The 20,884-nt window shown below is 38.3% G+C and overlaps 1 protein-coding gene and 1 long non-coding RNA gene across 2 annotated transcripts in view; one reads left to right on the top strand and one right to left on the bottom strand.

The window, feature by feature from the left end:
* Parm1 (prostate androgen-regulated mucin-like protein 1) overlaps positions 1 to 20,884 on the bottom strand; it is a 103,567-nt gene that overhangs the window by 70,054 nt on the left and 12,629 nt on the right. The gene's annotated exons all lie outside the window — the stretch shown is intronic.
* LOC131424759 (uncharacterized) lies at positions 10,305 to 11,006 on the top strand. Its single transcript, XR_009228272.1, has 3 exons — positions 10,305 to 10,364; positions 10,482 to 10,584; positions 10,846 to 11,006. It is a non-coding gene; the product is annotated as an uncharacterized LOC131424759 (long non-coding RNA).

Genomic DNA, 20,884 nt, shown 5'->3' with positions numbered 1-20,884 from the left:
GGGGGGGGAGAACCACCTTCAAATTTGATTTTTCAGCAGCCAATGTCAACCTATGCTGGCCTGCTGGCCCTCCCTAACAAGCCTTAATGCTCCTGGTGATACAATCCATCTCTTTGCAGACAGGATCCTAGGGTATCTCCACAGCCAAAGCTAGGCTCAGAAATGGGGCTATTATGCACATGCTTTTAGGTCAGAATACAGGGTGAAATCAAAACTGGTTCTGTTTGGAATTGCCTGACTGTTCTCATTTAATCTTTTTGGCTTTGCATGGCAGGCACTGCTCCAGGAATTACCCAAATGACAAACAACCCATGACATTCTGCCCCAAGAGAAATGCAAAGCAGAGACTGAATTGATCAATTTTGTTTTTAAGCTCTCCACACCTGGATATGTTAATTTGAATGGATGTATTAGACTGGCATAGAAGAAAATCAAAGTCCTCCTGTTGTTTATCTTCTTTACCTAAAGTGGCAGATTTATGAAGAATTTGTTTGTACTAAATATAAAATTCTTACATCTAAGAAAGCATCTTTGGACTAGAAATATCAGCATCTTTCAAGGCTTTTGGCCCCAGGAGAGGACTACTTGGGGGATGCTAGGTACCAAGTCATCTGCAAAATCATATGCCTAATCCCAAAGTTTGCCGCCTCCAGGCCCCCAAACCAATCATTTTGGGAGGAAATTGACCAACCCTACAATCCCAATAGCCAAGATCTAGACTCTGGATGTGAAGTCACAGGTGGAATCTGCTTCCAGGCTGTATCATGCCAAGACTACGATTGCAACTAAATCATATGGAGAGGAGTCAAGCTATCAGGTAAATGCTGGTAGGCGCCACTCAAATTGGAGTCAGAGGGTATTAATGTGACTGACCATGAAATAGACTGTCTCTTCCACCCAAATTTAGTCAGGCTTCTCTCAGCCATCTTCTCAATAGGCCTCTGCCTGGGGCCCTGTCCTGCTTGGCTCAAGTCTTATCATGAATTCTCCTAAGTCAGTTTAGTGAGAATCCCTCTCAAGTTTTTCTAGCAAATCGCACTCACCTCCTCTCCCCACCACCAGCTCCCTTTGCTGTGTAAGTCATTGGACTGCCTTGAAGACAAATTCTGTTAAGTTGATTTGGCAAGAATCTTCCTAATCTTGATGTCAGCTCTCAGTGATTTTTCCATCCACCAACACACATATTGACTATAAATCCCCACTTTTCCTTATTGCTATATCCAGAGTTACGCTTGATCTTTTCCCTATTATGGTTACCTTGACACAATTGCAATAATCCTGAATAAAGTCTTCCTAATCATTTTAACAAATGTCAGAACAGTTCTATCTTTAACAATTATGACCTTGCTACAATAGCAAAGGTTCAAGGCACTTTGGTGACAATAAATGTCATTATCCACTAGCAGGGACCTTAATTTAAAATGTAAGCTATTTTTAAACTTTGATTATTTATTTTACTTATTTCTGCTACTAGTTTAACCAGGGGCCACATTGACTATTTAAAACTACTATAAGTTTTAAGGTTTTATTTATTTTATTGATATTGGGAATTGAACTCAGGAGTGCTTAACCACTGAACTACATCTCTAGAACTTTTTTATTTTTAAATTTTGAAATAGGGTCTTGCTAAACATCTTAGGACCTCACTAAATTTCTGAGGCTAGCCTTGAACTTGCACCCCTCTTGCCTCAGCCTCCCGAGTCTCTGGGATTGCAGTATGTGCCAGTATGCCTGGCTAAGTTTTGACCTATAAATGATCTATTTCTTTTGGAATAATCTTATATCTACAGAGAAGTTATAGCTATAATACAGAGAGTTACTGTTTTTTTCTCCATTGTTAATACCTTATTTTTCTCAAAACTAAAAAAAAAAGTGGATTTTATTTGGACTTCATTAATTTTTCAACTATTCTCTTTCTGTTCTAAGATTCAATCTAGGTACCACATTGCATTCATCTGTCATGCCAGTCTCCTCTGGTCTGTGACAATTTTCTAATTTTTCCTTGTTTTTATCACTTGTCAGTCCTGAGAATACTGGGAGGTATCTAGGAGAATGTCACCCAATATGGGATAGTTTGATGTCCTCTTAATTCGACTGGGTGTATAGTTTTTGGAAAGAACACTGTGGAAGTGCAGGGACCTTCTTATCACATGATCATGTTTCCGTGGTGACTTGTGATTGTTGTGCACATTGCAAATGTGGCAGACTTTGCTCACTAATCTCAGAGGCATGACTCCTCATATCCCATCACTGTCCAAAGTGAAACCCAGTACCCAAGACATTAGGGAGGAATTTTACCAATAATTTCATGGTGGAAGGGAGGGGAGGGGAGGGGAAGGAGGAAACAGTTACATTGCATGTATTATAACACAGATTAATGGAATTTCCTGTTAAAAGTTATTTCCCCTTTAAAAAAAAAATCAGCCCTTGTATTCTCCACTCGCCTAGCTTCTAAAATCCACCATCTCCAAACCACAGGCACCTCATTACCTAACCTCCCAACTCTTTTTTGCACCTGCACAACAATTATCCAGTTCAAAAAGGCCCTTCTAAAATCATCTACCCAGAAGGCACATAGGGACAGTAAACAAGAAATATTCTTTCAATCATAAAAAAACTTATTTATTTAACATAAAGTGAGGTTGATTTTTAAAAAAAGTTTTGTACCCACAATATGTTAGTGAGAAGTGACTCTGAGATGGTGTCCACTCATCCAAAATGAACTAGAGGATTGAGGCCAATTGTTTTTCTCCTAGTTTCTGAGTAGTGGAATTGGTAAGAGCTTACTTTGTCCAAATGTTTAGCATTGTACATTCTTTTTTTTTTTAATAGACACATTTGTTAAGTGTAGGTAATCACAAATTCACTAATAACTTTGCTTTAGCTGTTTGCCACTTATTCCTTATCTGTGTGTCCTAAGTTGTCTTTAGTCAAAACCAGCCCTAGACTTCTCAGAGAAGTAGAGTTAACCTAGAATTCTCAGAAGAAAAGCCAAGGTATTCATTCACTCACTCAACTAAAAATAATTCCTTGTATTTAGCTCTAAGTAGCTAGTTTCTGCCCATTAATAGTTATTCTCTTATTGAATTATATTTTAATTGAACCAGTATTTACTAAGTTCTACTAAGTATCTGGGACTGAACAAGATCCTAGGGATAGGGTAGTAAATGAAACAGACCCAATCTCTACTCTCATAGAATCTGTAGTCTAAGTAGGAGATAGATGGATACTAAACACTGAATTATAAAGTATCATCACCCACTGTGATGAAAGTCATAAAGAAAACATGAAAGAAGAATTCAGTGAGTCTATTTGTGTGTGTGTGTGTGTGTGTGTGTTTTGTGGGGTAGGAGGAAACTGATTTTCTTGAGTGGGGTTAGGGAATACTTATCCCAGGAACAATATTTGCAAGAGACCTGAAGAATAAATAACAGCTTAACTAGCCAACAAAGAAAGTGAAAGCAAGGCCTCCTTGAATATTCTGGGAACAATAGACCACAGCAGGTTTGGTGTGGAGAGACTGAAGTGACCTCAGCAATTATGCAGGGCCAGGTTAAGATCAAGTTCAAGATGGTGAATGTCGTCCTTCATGCAGGGCACAGTGGGAAGTGTTCAGGAAAGCAAAAGTTAAGTACTTCCTTGATGTCATAGAATAGTGCTGTTTGTACTATGAACAAAATGCTAACTGACTTGTCCTTACTTCCCCTAGCCACCAATCCTTGCTCCTTCTACACCAATACCTCTGTTGAGGAAAGGAGGGGAATGAGTCAGCAAATCTGAAGTACCTACTCAAAGTCCCTGACACCACCTGCCACATCTTAACTAGGGTCTTTTGCAACTAACGGTTGAGATTTCTATCTGCAGAAGGAAACAAATACATTTATGTAGATTAGATACAACAATAGTGCCATCAGCACCTCTGCCTCTTAGTTCAAGGATAATTAACTACATGGGATGCTTCGAAGACTTATGTTTGTATTTGGTTACCTCTCTGTCTCTATTTTTGGTGGAAAGATATACTATATATATATAAAATATACTTTGGGGAAATAAAAAAACATTTAAATATATATGTATACACACACATAGTATGAATGTATACATACATACTATAAGATTTGCCAATTTAGCCATTTATAAGTGTGAAATTTGGTAATAATATTTATATTCACAATGCTGTTCTACCATCGCCACTATTTCCATAATTTTTCACCTCTCCAAATAGAAATTCTGAACCCAGTAAGCAATCACTCACATCCCCTGGCAATAACAAATCCGCTTTCTGCCTTTATGGATTTGACTACCCCAGATACCTTTTATAGGAGGAATCATTCAGTATTTGTCTTTTTGTGGCTGACTTAATTATAGACACCTCTGTTCTCTTCTCGGGACCACTTGCTTGGAATATCTTTTCCCATTCTTTCATGTTCAATCTATTTGTGTCTTTAATAAATCTAAAGTAAGTGTCTTTGTAGTTAGCATATAGTTGAATCATTTTTCAAAGTCCATTCTTTCAATCTCTGTCTTTTGTTTGGACAGTTTAATCCATTTACATTTAAAGTAATTACTAGTAAAGGGTCCTTTACTTCTGTCATTTTGCTTTTTTAAAAAAAAATATTTATTTTTTAGGTGTAGATGGACACAACACAATGCCTTTATTTTTATGTGGTGCTGAGGATTGAACCCAGGTCCCACCCGTGCTAGGCGAGCGCTCTACCGCTGGCTGAGCCACAATCCCAGCCCCTCATTTTGCTTTTTCTTTTCTATATGCTTTAGAGCTTTTTGTCCCTTATTTCCTGCATTATAGTTTTCTTTTGTGTTATTTGATTTTTTATTTTTGTCCCCAGTTATTTAGTTCCTTTAATGAGGTACCACCTCCCAGTAGCCCACTCAGCCATCAAAGGATTAATCCACAGATGAGATCAGAGGCTTCATGATCTAATCACTTCCCAAAATTGACTTTCCGGACATTCCAGATCCAAACTACAACAGTGTCCCAAAGCAAAACTAACAACTTTATACACAAATCTCTTAAATATGTAGAGGACTAAATGTGAAGTTACAAGCCAAAGTTACAAGAATATTAGCTGCTATTCTCTGGATGTTGAATGTTGCCCAAAGTGCAAGATGTTAAAGGGTTGGTCCCCAGGGTTGTGATTTTGGGAGGTTTGTGTAATTTTAGAAGGTAGGGCTTTATAAGAGATACTTAGGTTACTAGGAGTGTGTCCTTAAAGGGGACTATAGGATTTCCCCTCTTCCTCCCTCTCTTTCTGCTTCCTGGGTTATGATGCAAGCAGTTTGCTTTGGCACATGATCCTACCATGATATGCTGCCTTTACCAGAGACCCAAAGCAAAGGGGCACTTATTTTGAACTGAAATCTCCAGAACTGTGAGATCAAATCAACCTTTCCTTGCTGAAAGTTAATTGCCTCAAGAATTTCATTATAGTGATGAAAAGCTGACTAATACATAATAATATTAATATTTAAAAATTAGTATTTTTAAGTCTCTTAAATAACGTAGAATGCAAAAAGTAAAGTTAAAATCAAAGTTAATATGATACTAACTTTTAAATTGTCCATGTATTTATCTATACTGGGATCTTTATCTCTTCATATGGTTTCAAGTTACTATCTAATATTCTTTCATTTCAGCTCAGAGAACTCTCAGTACTCAGAGTAGATTTAATGAACTTCCTTGTTAGAGTCTGTAAACAAGTCAGGATGGCGCCTGTCAAAATGCCAGAGGGAGTGGTTTGTGAAGTAATGCCAGCAAGCCATTAAGTGTGGAGATTCCTTATTGGTTGACTGCTGTATCTAGTTTATGTTAATTAAGATAAGCTGTGTGGAATGTATAAATACCCCTCCTGTCCTACAATAAACGGCTCCCACTCCTGCTGTATCAATATACACAAGTTGTTCGTCACCCCCCGGCTAGTTTGCTGTAGCCGGACTGCGGCACTTCCTCAGATTTTTGTTTATTTGGGAATGTCTTAATTTCTGCTTCATTTTGGAGGTTTAGTTTTTCTGCATATAATCTTTTGTTTGTTTTTGTTTTTCTTTCAGCACTCTGTATATATCAGACCACTGCCTTCTGATCTCCAAATTTTCTGATGAAAATCTTATGACATTCCCTGCATGTAATGAGACACTTCTCTCATTGCTTTTAAGATTCTCTTATCTTTGTCGCTTACAGTTTAATTACAATCTTTTTTTTTTTTTTTTTGGTGTGGGCTTCTCTTGAGTTCATCCTACTTGGAGTTCAGTGAGGTTCTTGAATGTTTATGTTCATATTTTTTCATCAAATTTGGGTAGTTTGGGGCCATTACTTTCTTGAATAATATCTTTTTTCATCTTTGTCTCCCATCTCCTCCGGAGACTCCCATAATATGTATGTTGGTCTACTAGATGGAGGTCTCACAAATCCATTATACTCTCTGCTTTTCTTCAGTATTTTTCTATCTTTCTCAGTTTGAATAATTTCTATTGTTTGAACTTCAAGGTCACTGATTCTTTATTCATTATGCCTTAAACTGCCTTTGAATCCCTGAAGTTTTCACTTCAATTATCTTCTTTTCAGCTCCAAACTTTTTGTTTATTTTTAGGCTTTCTTTCTCTTTATTGCTATTATCATTTTGCTCATACTTTATTTCTTTGACTTTCTACACATCTTCCTTAGTTCATTGAGCATCATTAAGATTGTCATTTTAAAGTCTTTGTCTAATAAAGCCTTTATCAGGTCTTTTTTCAGGGACAGTTTCTGTCGTTTTATTTTTCCTTTGACTATGACATATTTTCCTGTTTCTTTGTATGTCTTGTGACCTTTATTTTACTGTTGTTGAAAACTGTATATTCAAATCTAGGAATGTAATAATTTTGGTGATTAGAGCTTTCCCTTCTTCAGGTTTACTAATTTTTAATTTTGATTTTAGATACTGTAGACCATATCCATGGTGGTGGTCACAACCACAAGGTCTCCTCAGGTCTTTTATAAGCCTGTGCCTTTTCCTGAGCATGTGCTGTGACTTTCTAAAATACCTGCATATATGTGGTAGCTTTTATTTTTTTCTTGGAATCCATTCTACTGCTAAGCTGTTGCCTCAACCCTATGTGATTGCTTTTAAATGTTTCATATTCTCTAGATGTTTGCCTCCTGTAAGGGGGAAGGAGAAAATGAATGGGAGTGGGAGGGAGGCAGAAAAAAATAAGACAAAAATTTTGCTGGCCTGTTGGCTACTCTGGAAGTTACCTTGGTCAATGGGGAAGGGGCCTGAAACAGTGAGAAGAGGTGCAATAATAGTTCCTCCACCATATGTCCTCACTTCCAAGAAGCAGCAACCTGTAATAAGGAGATAGATCCCCAAGTTTTTGGAGGACAGATTCATTTTTTGTTCATCCTAGCTCCCATGACCTGCCTGCAAGTTACTGCTGAGTAGCTAATACCCATAATAGAAGCTGTGAGCTGAAATTAAAATTTATCACAATTTTTCATTCAATCCTTTCCCTGGAAGTTGTAATCCTTCTAGAAGATTCCAGCATTCAAAAGTAATTAAGTCAGAGAGATTCTTCCAGTGTAATTATTTTCTAGATGGGGATACAGATTCCTGGTGTTTCTTATTCCACCATCTTCCCCCCAACTCCTGATCATCCTTTCTTGACCACTGACTTTGCTAAATGACTTGATAACCTCAGTTTTCTAATAATGAACAATTTGTACTCATGTTTTATAAATTATTTAAGATCTATATTTTTGCTGACATGCATTTAGCACTCAGGTACAGTAATAAAAATTAATAATAGCCCAACAGTAGCAAAAACATGAACTAGTTATGAACACAATAGTATTGGGTATTTCATACTAAATGAGCTGCTACCAATACATAGTGTTCCTATTAGCACTTGTCAAAACAAGGAACTAAATATCTGTCAGTGAGTTATGAATTATTCCATATCTACAGGGTGCAGCTTGTGTATTATATTAGAAAAAAAGGAACAGAAATGTGCTCAGTGGAGGAAGGAGAGGTGGCTGAGAGGGATGTCAGAGGACATTATGCTTGGGCAATAGCACCTTCTAAAGTGGAAAAATCACAATTTAATCAGATCTCATTATAATAAGAGCCAGTAGAGCTGCTGGAGTCTAGGACTAGGTCTGTTGTTAACTAATTATGTGAACTGGGCAAGTCAATTTCCCTCCCTGACCCTCCATTTTCATATTTGTAGACTTGTTTTAGGAGGAGAGGATAAGAGCTTTGTTTCAATCTCTAATGTCTTTTACAAGTAAAATATTTAATGAGTTCATGACTCTAGACCTCCACTGTCTTAATAGAGTAGTAATTAGAGCACATGTGGCTATTTAACTTCGACAAAATGAAAATTTAAGTTCCTTGGGTACACTAGTCACATTTCAAAAGCTCAGTAGCCAGACTGAGCTGGACAACACACAGAGAAAAAACTTCCAACATAATAGAAAGTTTAATTGGCCATCCCCGGTTTAGATCTTTCTTCAAAAAGACCCTTGAGAAGTCTAATGTGAATATCATTTAAGTTCTTATGCAATATTGTTGATTTTATTCTAAAAGTAACAATTGCTCTTATGGATACTACTGAGACGTGACGTCTATTGAGCATGATTGCCTGTGAGAATTTTTTAAAGGCCATTTTGACTTAATTCTCACAACCAGTCTATGAGATCGGAATGGCACTATACCCATCTTATAAAGGAGGGAAGCAAGATTCATAGTGTCTGAGTTGTTCAGAGCCACACCATAGAAGTGGCAGAACTAGGGATTGAGCCCACGTGACTGTCCTAATCCAGATCCCACACGTTTTACTCTGGCCCCCGGCTTGGTCTCTGATCCCACTGTCTTATGGTCATGGCTTACAAATTCCTCACAATACCCCTTGTGGATATTGATCCTGTATACATGTTTTCTTTAGAATGCACACCCTATTCTCCTTTTCTTTGCTTGTCAACTTCTTATTTATCCTGTAAAAACTGACTATCTTCTCTATCAGGCAAAATAGTTACCTAGTCTGTTTTGGGGCTTCTGCCACACTCCACTCACACCTCAAATACAAAGCCTACTAGAATGCATTATGGTATCTGTTTACAGGTCTAGTCTTCTATCAGACTGTTTTCTTCAAGATGAAGCAAGTGCCTAATTTGTGTGTGTGTGTGTGTGTGTGTGTGTGTCTATCCCCAGTTCGTAGAAGGTTCTGAGTCAATGAAAGCACAATGGAATATTACTCAGCAATAAAAGAGAATAAAATCATGGCATTTGCAGGTAAATGGATGGAGTTGGAGAAGATAATGCTAACTGAAGTTATCCAATCCCAAAAAAACAAACGCTGAATGTTTTCTGTGATATAAGGAGTCTGATTCATAGTGGGTTTGGGAGAGGGAGCATGGGAGGATTAAAGGAACTCTAGATAGGGCAGAGGGGTGGGAGGGGAAGGGAAGGGGCAGGGGGTTAGCAATGATGGTGGAATGTGATAGTCATCATTATCCAAAATACATATATGAAGACATGAATTGGTGTGAATATACTTTATATACAAAAATTGTGCTCTATATGTGTAATAAGAATTATAATGCATTCCACTGTCATGTAATTAAAAAATAAAAATCAATTAAAAAATATTTTTCTAAGATGAAGAGTCATCACTCTTTGCAACCACTAGAGCTCATCAATATGCTTTCTATTGTTCTTGGAATGCCCACTTTAGATTCCATTCATTACCTGCAAGCAGAGGGCTCCAGTACCTTTAAGAGCAAAGTAAAACAAACAACAACAACAAACAAAATATTTCTCAGATGAAATAGTTCTTCCTAAGCATCTCTCCAAGTAGTCTATCACCTCCTACTGCTGCCTACTTCTACCAATGCTGGTGACCTTCTGTCCACATTTTCTACCATGCACCAGGCTTTGACAACACTCTAGGCTACCTGCCTACAAAGACAGGGACTACTTGGAAATACACAGTTCTGCTGTCTTGCTTCCACTCCTCCCTAGAGCAACTGGACTGCAGCTGATTAATATAAATGCTATTTGCAGAGAGAGACTTGGGTGCACAGTTAAAAGACACCTGGCAGTCCCACACATTCTCCCAGGGAACAGCACCACCCTATTCTCCACCCTGCTCTTTGCAGCTCTTCACCCCAAACAGATAACGAAAGAACAAAATGTTACTCTGGCTTTCCCTGTCCTCAAGAGTCATGGAGGCACTACTATTTTGAGCTATCTTTGTGCTTCTGCATTTTAGAGAAAGCTGAGGTAGGCTCAAATTTTAAAACAAAACAAAAACTCTCATCAACCTAGAAGACAAATCAAACAGCAAAATCAGAGCTATTACCAGAACAAAATGTAGGAAGAAAAATACCATTTATCAAAGATGCCCTGCATATCAGAATTATTCTGGGTAAATTAATCTCCTGTAATCCTATAATTCTAAAAGGTATGCTTAATCATCTCATTTTACAGATGGAGATACTGAAGCCCAGAAAATACCACTGAAAAATAGAACAAGCATGGACTTCATGGAAGAGAGATCTGAGTTCAGATTTGGGAGCCACTAGCTCTACTTGTAAGCTGCTAGGCAGGAGCTCTTAGGAGCAAGTAGTTGTACTTGCTGGTAGTGGGCTGTGTGTGTGGATGCGGGGGGCTGGTGCTCCTTGAAATGGCTGTTAACATTCCTTCAGGTTTTTTGTTTATTTGTTTGTTTGTTTTGTTTTTTTAATTTCAGATAAGGCTCTCCAGAAAGAAGTAGCTAAAATCACACTTTGGAGTGAACTAGAGTAAGCTTTGCTCATTATAATCTCATTTTAATGCTAAATTCTCTGCCCAGGAACCATTCCGGTCCACCATTTTTGAACAAGCAATGAATGAAGAAGAACTGAGCAAGCTCAGGAGTGTGTCCATATCTGCATGTGAGGATGAATCTTTCTAGTATGAATATGTATGAGTCACCCCTCCTTGTTTCTTTGTTCAGGGAGACTTTGTTTTGGGAGTGCTTTTGTTACTTGTTCTAGTAATAAATTTCTCTTCATTCTTTATTTCCTGGTTGTGTTTATTGGTTTACCCTTACCAAAGGGTGGACCTGTTGTGTTTGGTTGTTAGAGTCTGTAAACAAGTCAAGATGGTGCCTGGCATTTTGCAGAGGGAGTGGTTTGTGAAGTAACGCCAGCGAGCCATTAAGTGTGGAGATTCCTTATTGGTTGACTGCTGTATCTAGTTTATGTTAATTAATATAAGCTGTGTGTAGTGTATATATATATACCCTTCTGGTCCTACAATAAACGGCTCCCATTCCAGCTGTATCAATCTACACAAGTTGCTCGTCACCCCCCGGTTATTTTGCTGCAGCCGGACTGTGGCATTTGGTTATAGCTTTGGACAAATTTTGAGCCTCATTAAATCTGTTTTGAAACTTAGAAATAGTAACAAATAATACCAACCTTCCAGGGCTGTTGTAGAGTCAAATATGAAAATGTCTGCAAAGTATCTAATGTAAATGGTTGGCATCTTATTAGATTTAATAAATATTGGTTTCCTCTTACCTGTCTGTTACATATCAGAGTTATAATTCAAAAGCAGTGTCATGTACTCCCAAATCTAAGTTCTTTGCAGATTTGTAATAAGGACTTGTCTAAGCTGCTCCTCCATCACCGTGGTGATACAATCATACTGGCTGAAATTGAATGATTCCTTTATACTGGCAAACCACTATCTGTTATTTCATGTATCTATGCCCAGATATAAATCTCTTAGAAGTCAAACTCAAAATGCATAAATCATGCATTTCCCAGTGTACTTTAATGTACCTCGAGGCCAGACTGATCATAAAAACATCTTGCCAGACAATGTCATAGACCTATTTGGGAAAAAGGCTTGAAGTTGGCAAAATAATAGTGATGATGATGATGATGATGATGATGATGATAATTACTGTGCTCCAGCTTCTATGGCATTTGCAAAAAGCCAGTAAGATAGAGGGAGTAGCAATAGCTTTACTCGTCCTAAATCTTTTTTGCCATCCTCTTGTTTTGAATCAGGCTGCATTTTCTTCTGGAAAGAGAAAAGTGCAAGTCCACAATAAATATTCTTATAAAAAGTTGTAGGCTGCATTTCCAGCTGGGAGAGATTTCATTCTCAGTAGTTTTCTTGCTGGTCATAGGTATATTGTCTTTTGTTTGCTTGATATGGAGAAAGATTCCATACTTTAAAAAAAGTTTTCACCTTAGACTCTAGAGAATGCACTGTTTGTCTTACTATGGAATTTCTTTTGCAGATAGCTCTCACTGCAATACTTGAACCTAAAAAATGGTCTCAACAGGCAACATACCTCCCAGCCTGTGCACCCTTCCCCTATGCCTAATGTCCCAGAAACACTGTAGAGATAGCTGAGATGTGATGAACAAGTGCAAACTTGTAGTTATGGAGTCATCATTGAGTTCTAGTTCTGCCCTTTAATCTCTGACTGTGTATATGTCACCATAACTTGATGTCTCAATTTTTCTCATCTCTGCAATGGGAGCATTAGCTGACTGCCAAAAGCTTTTGAGGACTGAATACCATGCTGCATCTAAAGCTTCTGAGGAAGCCACGGGCGTTCCATGAAAACAACAACAACAAAGACGTAATTAGAATCTAAAGAACAGGAACCTGAAGAACTCTATTCTCTGAGTATTATTTTCAATTAAAATTCAAACTTGCCAGTAGTCTGACTTCTTTGGATCAGTTCTTAGGGCGCCTAACCCTTAGAGGCCTCTGCTAATATAAATGGCTTCCAAAATACTAAGTTTTGTGCATTAAATTGCCTTTATTATAATCTACATAATGGACTGTAATGGAAAGCACACCAGACCAAGAAGCCAGAACACCCTGACTGCCTGCCATGCCCAGGGACACACCTCAGAGACTTTCTGTGCTCCATTTCCTCATTTGTAACTTGAGAGGTCATTCTCTGCCTTCAAAGGTGACCTGAGGGCAAGATGAATGCATGTAAGAGCAACCTGTACAGGGAGCTACCGCACTGATTCAAGATTATTCAAGTACCAGAACATCCAGAGGAGGCTTATGAATTTTCAAAGAAGGCCTAAATCATTTAATAGTCAAATTTAATCACAAATGGATGTTAGATGGTCTTAACCTACTGGGAGCACAGATCTCAGGTATTAAAGAAAATCCATGGATCTTCTCCCAAGGGGGAAAAACAATGCACATAAGTACATAAACATGATGTTTGATACAATTTCAGGAAATTCACAGACTTCCTGATACTCCTTGCTAGGTCACAGAAGGAACTTATCAGTGATCTTACCACAATGATTAAATATAGTTTTAAACTAGGTTTTATTTCCCATTTTCAAAATCTGCAACTTACATTATATAGAATAAGTTGTTATTTGGAATACTTCAGGTACCAGAATATTTCCATTTTCCATAATATAAACTGAATTTGTACACAAAATGATGCTGTTTAGCAAGAAAGTAGATTTAATTAATCTAGTGCTCCTCTGAAAACCACACTGTCCAAGGCTATTAAGGAAAATTTATCCATGTAGCATATATCTCAATTCTCAGATAAATTTTTTGTTTAACAGTTAACAGAGTCTTCTGAATTTACATGGCTCCTAACTAGTTGCCTATGTTCTGGCAAATTCATTGTCACAAGAAAAACTAAGTGTTACTTAGGTCTGATGCTAAGGGAAAAAAGATGCATTTTTATAAAAATGAAATGAAGGAAATGCTTATCTGTATAAGCACACAGGAACCTGGATGATGAGGGACATCATTGCCATTACAGATGGGTTTTAGGACTTACTACCTTTCCTTTGTCATCACCACTAGGGGAAACTGCTCTCCTGCAGGGCAGCATTAGTGGGTGTCTTCTGACCATGACACTAGAAGGGACCATCAGCACCACAAAGTGAAAAGAAAGCGAGCAGGTAGAGGCACTGAGTGTACCGCAAGGTTGGAGCTACACATTGTGCTCTGTGTAATTTCAAAACACTAGCAGCATGTTTTTGTTTGGCATTATGAGTGGAACACAGGTCAAATTTATGTTGTTAAAAACCTTGTAGTTAATGCTCAGCAAAGAAAAACAGCCACACTTCCAAATATAAGCTGCCACTGCTGGAAAAGATTGACCAGAATAGACCCAGCTTAAGAAAGAACATAAACAATGACACTTTCACTAGCAAGTGAAGTGTCAAATGGCACATGCCAAACAACCATTCCCCTTCTGTTCCAGAGTTCTGTGCCTTCCCACTGTCCTAACATCCAAGTCAAGGAGAAATCAAATCTTGCCCCAGAACTCCTGACCCTTCACACATCATCTCAGAAGGCTTTTGGTTCTCCCTGGGAAGTTCCTGCTTCAATAGGAAATGTTCTTTTCCTACTAGTCTCAAGAATTTCTCATGATGCTAAGCCTTAGAGCTTCAGAGGATTACATTTCAGATTCACTCTCAGTTTTGGATTCACATTCATGTCAAGTCTCAAGCTACAACCCATGCCACCCTGAAGGAGGTGGCCAGGCCAGCCACAGGAGCAACCCGGGCTGCCAAGAGAGACAGCTGCTCTGCCAGACGTGACCCACTTCCCTCCCTGTCCTGTCCAGCCCTTTGGGATGGGCCCAGCTGGTCCTCGGCTTCCCTCAGTCAGGTATCTCTGGAGAGGCCAAGGGGTTCTCAGATGTCAGTGGCAGCGGGGATTGCTTTTCAAACTTTAATGTTTCTTCCCACTTCTTTCATTCTGGAAGAATTATCATAAAGTACAATCTTCCATGGAAATGTTTGCTCATCCTAAGCATGTGCCCTGAACCAGATATACGAGCTGGTTGACTTGCTCACCCCTTACATAACCTCAGATTTCCCGATTAACTTCTTTAATCGTAATTGTTTTAGGAGGAAAAAAAGAAAGAAAGAAACAACCCTCAAAGCCTCTAAAACTCTTTATTCCTGGTCTCCTGGGCACCAACTTTGGGTCCCAGGCTGCTTTACCACATTGCTTTGGCAACACAATGACTCTCCCTGGGATTTTAAAATATAATGAAGCCGACTTTTTATCTCAGCATGAACTCCGTTCTCTTCAAGGAGCTTTGTTTATAGTATCAGAGCTTTAAATTGTTTTATCTTTTACAGAATAATTCAAATAAGTAAAGGTTTAGACAGCAGACCTCTCACTTTGTTTTTAGAATATTTCTCTTACCTATATAAGCAAACTCTCTAAGTAATGAAGCCTCCTATGAGTGACATTATATTTTTTAGAGTTTCAAATGCTGATTTTCACTCTGACTTAAAAGAAAATCTAAGAGAACATCAAATAGATAGCTACAGAACCAAAAAAAAAAAATGCTCATGTTCACCTAATACACATCTTAGTTATTCAATCAGAAGAAATTGATGGATATCATTATGGCTCTTAAATATATAAAATATTCCACATGTTTTGGGGGAGGAAAATAAATTTTTTATAGTATCGAAAATGTCTGAATCCATTATATATTAATATTCCCTTAAAAATTCTAATGTAAACTTGATGTCTCCATTTTAAAATTCTTCTAATTATTTTAGTAAGGTGGGAAAAAATGCATTCTACTCATCACACACACACACACACACACACACACACACACACACTTCACACCAGCAAACAGAAAGCCACTGTTCTAGAATGTCACAATATATACATTTTGTCACAATGAAAGATTATGGATTATGTTCCCTCATCTAATAATACATTACATAGGACAATAGTAACAAAAAGATCCTTTTTTAAAAGTGGATCCTTCCCCATACCAACAGAGGAAATGTTCCGTTTCTATATTGCTACTACCTAAACTAAAACAGAGAAGAAGGCTAGTTTCATTGCCTATATCTTTAAACTTTACCATATTCTATACACTTCCTAATTCAATGCAGGCACAGTTTTGTTTTTGTTTTTTTGGTACTGGTGATTGAACCCAGGGGCCCTTAACCATTGGGTCACATTCCTGGCCCTTTTTAGTTTTTATTTTGAGGGAAGGTCACACTAAGTTACTTAGGGCCTTGGTAAGTTGCTGAGGCTGGCTTTTAATTCGTGATCCTCCTGCCTCAGTCTCTGGAGCTGCTGGGATCACAGCCATGTGCCACCTTGCCCAGCCAGGCAGTTTTGTAAGCAACAACATAGTATTAAATGTGGCAGAGAAGAACTGAAATGGTGCTCAAAACTTGCCATATGCATCCAAAATAGTATTCAGGCTGCCACTAACCTTGCTCAAATCAGAATGTTCTTGAATCCTCTAGAGGCCTCTCACATTTGGCAGGCTGGCAGGGTAACCAGAGCTGTCATTGCTTAGTATAATCCACTCTGCTGGAGCTCTAAGGAGGGACATTAAACCCCTCATTAGTTTAGGTTATTGGTTTTCAATGAGTCTGATATTTTCAAAGTGTTTGAAAGTATTTCCTCCCTCCTTTTCTTCTTTCTTTCCTTTTTTTCCCTCCGCTTTTTTTTTTTTTTTAAATTTGTGCCTGCAGGGTGCTACAGTTATTTAATGATCAGTTATTTAATGATCACAAATCCATGATGGTTGGAGAAATATTGCCCTTCAAATGCCTGCAGAACTCAAGTTGAGAAATATCTCATTTAAATAGTATTAAATCAGCCTTCTACCATCAAGAACAACAAAGAAGTAAACGAAAAAACAAAAGTACTTCAAGCGATAGCAACTGCTCTCTTGAGTAGAACTGATTAACACTTGATTAAGTTATCAGCTATTTTTTACTTGTGGGGAGGGTCTTTCATGAACATGGTTAGTTGTAAAAATAATGTAACTGTTATAGGTTGGACTGTGTTCCCCGAAAAGATATGTGAAGCCCTAAGCCCTAATAGTTGTGAAAGTGACTTTGTTTTGAAATATGGTTTTTGCAGATGTCATCAAGTTAAGATAGGGTCACAGTGAATTAGGGTGGGTCCTAATCCAGTATGACTGGTTTACGTCCTTCTCAGAAGGAAATGTGAGCACAGACAGGAAAAAACAGGAGAAAGGCCATGTGAAGTCAGAGGCACAGATTGAAATCTTACTGCCATCATTGTGCCCAGGAATGCCTATGGCTATCAGAAACTGGGAGAAGTAAGGAGAGATCGTTTCCTAAAGCTTCAGAGAGAGTGTGACTCAGACGAAGACTTGATTTCAGACTTTGAACTTCTAGAACTGTGATGGAACAGAGGCCTGTTGTTTTAAGCCGTCCAAGTCTATGCTAATTTATTATGGTAGCTCTTGGAAACTCAGACAATAGATAATCTATATTTATCCCAAGTATGACTGGTTGGCATAGTTCAAGGGGATAAGTAGCTCATAGTGGTTTTAGGGAGTGATGTTCAGGGATAAGACACTTAACTTCTGGCAACCTGTGCGGCTGGATAACTGAAAAGATAGCAAAAGTATATCCTCTTCTGTCAGGAGGGCACACTTACATTCCAAATTCCTCTAGTCTTGGTTGATGACACCAGGATGGATTTCTAGAGTCCCAAGTTCAAAGGAAGAGAAGTGACATAAAAACCCAGAGAATAAATGAAACTCCCTCTTTGTCACTCTGTTTTCTGTTGAAAACGCAGATCCTGTTAACAAGGAGAAAGGGGCCATGGGCAAGTATCTCTTCTTCATTTCTATAGGACATGTTGGCCATCATGAATTCAGGTTTATGGGCCTCATCTAGGCTCTGTTTTGCCAACACATTTCAAAGGTTAAACTGGATTGCAATGTTAAAATGAAAAGACCTTCCTATACAGAAACACAGCTCATATTCTTTTCCCACTGAGTACAGAAACCAACAAATAGATGCATTTTTCAGAGGACATATACACACTGTCTCTTTCCCTCTGAAAATCTCCCCTGAGATTTAGCACTGGCTAGTTCTGTCTGTGGATCTTTTAAAAGATAATCTTTATTGCCTTCACTAGTCTAGAGTGAAGTTTTATTTTATAAGGATGTGCATGTGAGGGTGGTTGCCCAAATGTAACAAGTTTGTCCAGCAAGTGGTTGTGATTCCTTTCCAAATTTCATTTGATTTGCAATCATAGGAAACAGGTGACCTGGGTCTCCACAACCTCTTGCTTCTCCTTTCTGTGCTTCCTCTGAGGCCTTCTGGTTTTCCTTGCATTCATAACGCCCCTCTGTGAAACTCCTGATCCAGGTGGTGTCACAGTTCCTGGGTCACTTTCTCTACCAAGATACACTTTTTCCTATAGATGACTCCCTTGAGGCGGTGCTCTCTGCATGCCGGTACAAGGCAACAGGTAATAACTTTCAGCTACTCTAAGTTGATATATTACTTCTCTCAGAGACCATCAGTGCCTTAAATCTTAATTCTTAAGGAGAGAAGAACAAGGTTAAAGGGACTCTGGAGTCCCTGCAGTCAGGGGACACAGATTTTCATGAGCTTTGTAGTCTAAAGTCAGCTACTCTCACGACCCTGGGCTCCACATCTCTGATCCTTCATCTCTTTAGTTAAATTTGACAAACTCTGAGTACCCACCACATATAAGTTCATACAAGGAAGGAAGAAACAGGAAGCTATGACATGATTCCTGCTCTCATAAGAACAGGAAAACACTAGGAGTGCCAACATGTGCAAATAACCTAAGGAGAACAGATATGGCATTCTAGAATGGCATTCCAGAATGGCCTAAGAGCCTGATTGATTGCTAAAGGTATGCAGCAGGTGTTCTCTGGTTGGGGAACCTTTCCAAACAAGATTGGCCTATCTGATTCTGTGGCCTCTCATGCCATGCTTACCTCTACCACCTTTTTTGGTTCTGACTCTGATTCAGATCCTAAGCCATTTGACTAAGTGTTTGGACTTGTTTCTGTAAACAATTGGGAGATCTGTTTGTCACTCCTTTAAAAAACTTTTTATAATGGAGAAATGTATTCATCTACAAAGCAGGAGAGAAGAGTATAATGAACACCCTATATTCCCTTCAATTTGTTTCAGCAACTACTAACCCACAGTTTTGTTTTTTTCCTATAACATTCCCTCCTATTTTCACACTCTTTATTATTTCAAGGGATCTCAGCATTTCTTCTATAAATATAATGATATGTGTCCATAAAAGATATAGGTTGTTGAAAACCTAAGGACCACACCATTATCATAGTTAAAATATTAAAACCTATAAATCATAGAATATCTAGTCAATGTTCAGACTCATAATTGTTTCATAAATGTCATCATTTATTTTTACAGTCTTGATTTGACTGAGAGTCCAAATAAGGTCCACAACTGTGATTGATTGCTATTTCCCTTAAGTCTCTTATTTTATAAATTTTCCCCTCCTCCACCCATCTCCCTATCAATCTCTTTTTTTCCCTTTGCAGTGTACTTACTGGACAAACTAGTTTGCTCATCCCATAGAATTTTTCATTGCCTTGGATTTTCTGATTTCATTCTCTAGGTGTTGTTGAACATCTTCCTCAGTCCTCTATGTTTCTTGAAACTTAATTGTTGGATGTAGAGGCTTGTTCAGATGTAGGTTCCTTTTCATTTGACAAAACTGTTTCAAAGAGAATGGCATACGCTTCCATTGGGAGATATAGTTCTGGTTATAACATACTCATGACGTTGGCAGTCACTGATGATCACTGACAAGATTCACTAGCTCATTAGTCTATGTGATAATGGTGGTGATACTCTGTTTCTAGTGCACTTTTTTTCACTTATAAGCTAAAATACTGCCAAAGACAATCAATTAGTATTATTATACTCATTATACTCTTCATTATACTCTTCTCTCCTGCTTTGTAGATGAATACATTTCTCCATTATAAAAAGTTTTTTAAAGCATCTAACAGATCTCCCGATTATTTACAGAAACAAGCCCAATCAGCCTATCATTTAGTATTTGATCACCTAGTGGTACCCTTCACAAAATAAAGGCAAAATAAAATTCTTTCTAGTTATCTGCCATTTTTCTAAGTAATGTATTGGTTTATTAGCATACACCAATGAAGATCAATAAAGATTGCATCACATTATTATCTTGTTTCTGGCATCATTTTGAACTTAGGAGTAAATGTATTCCATGTGCTGCAATGGTTGCTACCCCCATCAACTCCCCTCTTCAGTCTGGGAGCCTCAGGAATTGGTTCCGAGTTCTTCTGAAAGGATCTTAGCAGTCTTCAAAAATATCTTTGTTCCTGGTTTAATAAGATATTCTACTCATACATTTCCTAAAAGAGATCTGCCTGGAATTAGTCACTTCTCCAAGGAGCCTTCATTCCTGCTAGTAGAAACGGAATTTAGGAACCAAAATATGAGCACCCAGAAGAGTATTAAGCAGATTGGGGTCTGTATCTCCTCCTTTAGAGAGGAGCTGACAACTCAACATGAACTGAATGGATCCAAAGGATTTGTGTAAGGGTCTATGTGAAGACAGAGGGTGACCAGTTAGGAGTTACTGCCTTTACTTAGAAAGAGATACTAAGGTTCCCAAAAAACACTGTATCTGTGGGGATGGAGAAAAAATCAGAGTGGGTGACACAAAAGGAGTTAGAAACTAATTTGGCAGTTCAAGGCCATGGGGGAAGAGGTGGGTAAAGATGAGAGATGTAGGTTATAAACTCTGTTCTGCTACCTATTAGCTGTATTCTCCACAGTTCTTTTCCCATTTTGCAGTGACCTGATCTGCAAAATGGGAACAGTATTGCCTACCCCAGAGGGTTGTTGGGAGGATTAGGTGAGGTTGCAGATGAAACCAATGTAGAATAATGTGTGACACCTAGTAAGACTAAAATCTTAAAAACATGACTCCCCTACCCAAGCCATGAGTCTAGTTTTATCAATTACAGAGGGTTGGCCTAGCTTATGCCAAAGCTTTTCCCTGTCCTATCTGCTCAGCTGTCT

Source organism: Marmota monax, unplaced genomic scaffold, assembly GCF_021218885.2.
Source record: "Marmota monax isolate L192 unplaced genomic scaffold, Marmota_monax_Labrador192_F-V1.1 WCK01_AAM20220418_F8-fsc00112, whole genome shotgun sequence".
NCBI lineage: Eukaryota > Metazoa > Chordata > Mammalia > Rodentia > Sciuridae > Marmota > Marmota monax.
The sequence above is the reverse complement of the archived record's forward strand: the minus strand, read 5'-3'. Positions and strand labels throughout refer to the sequence as shown.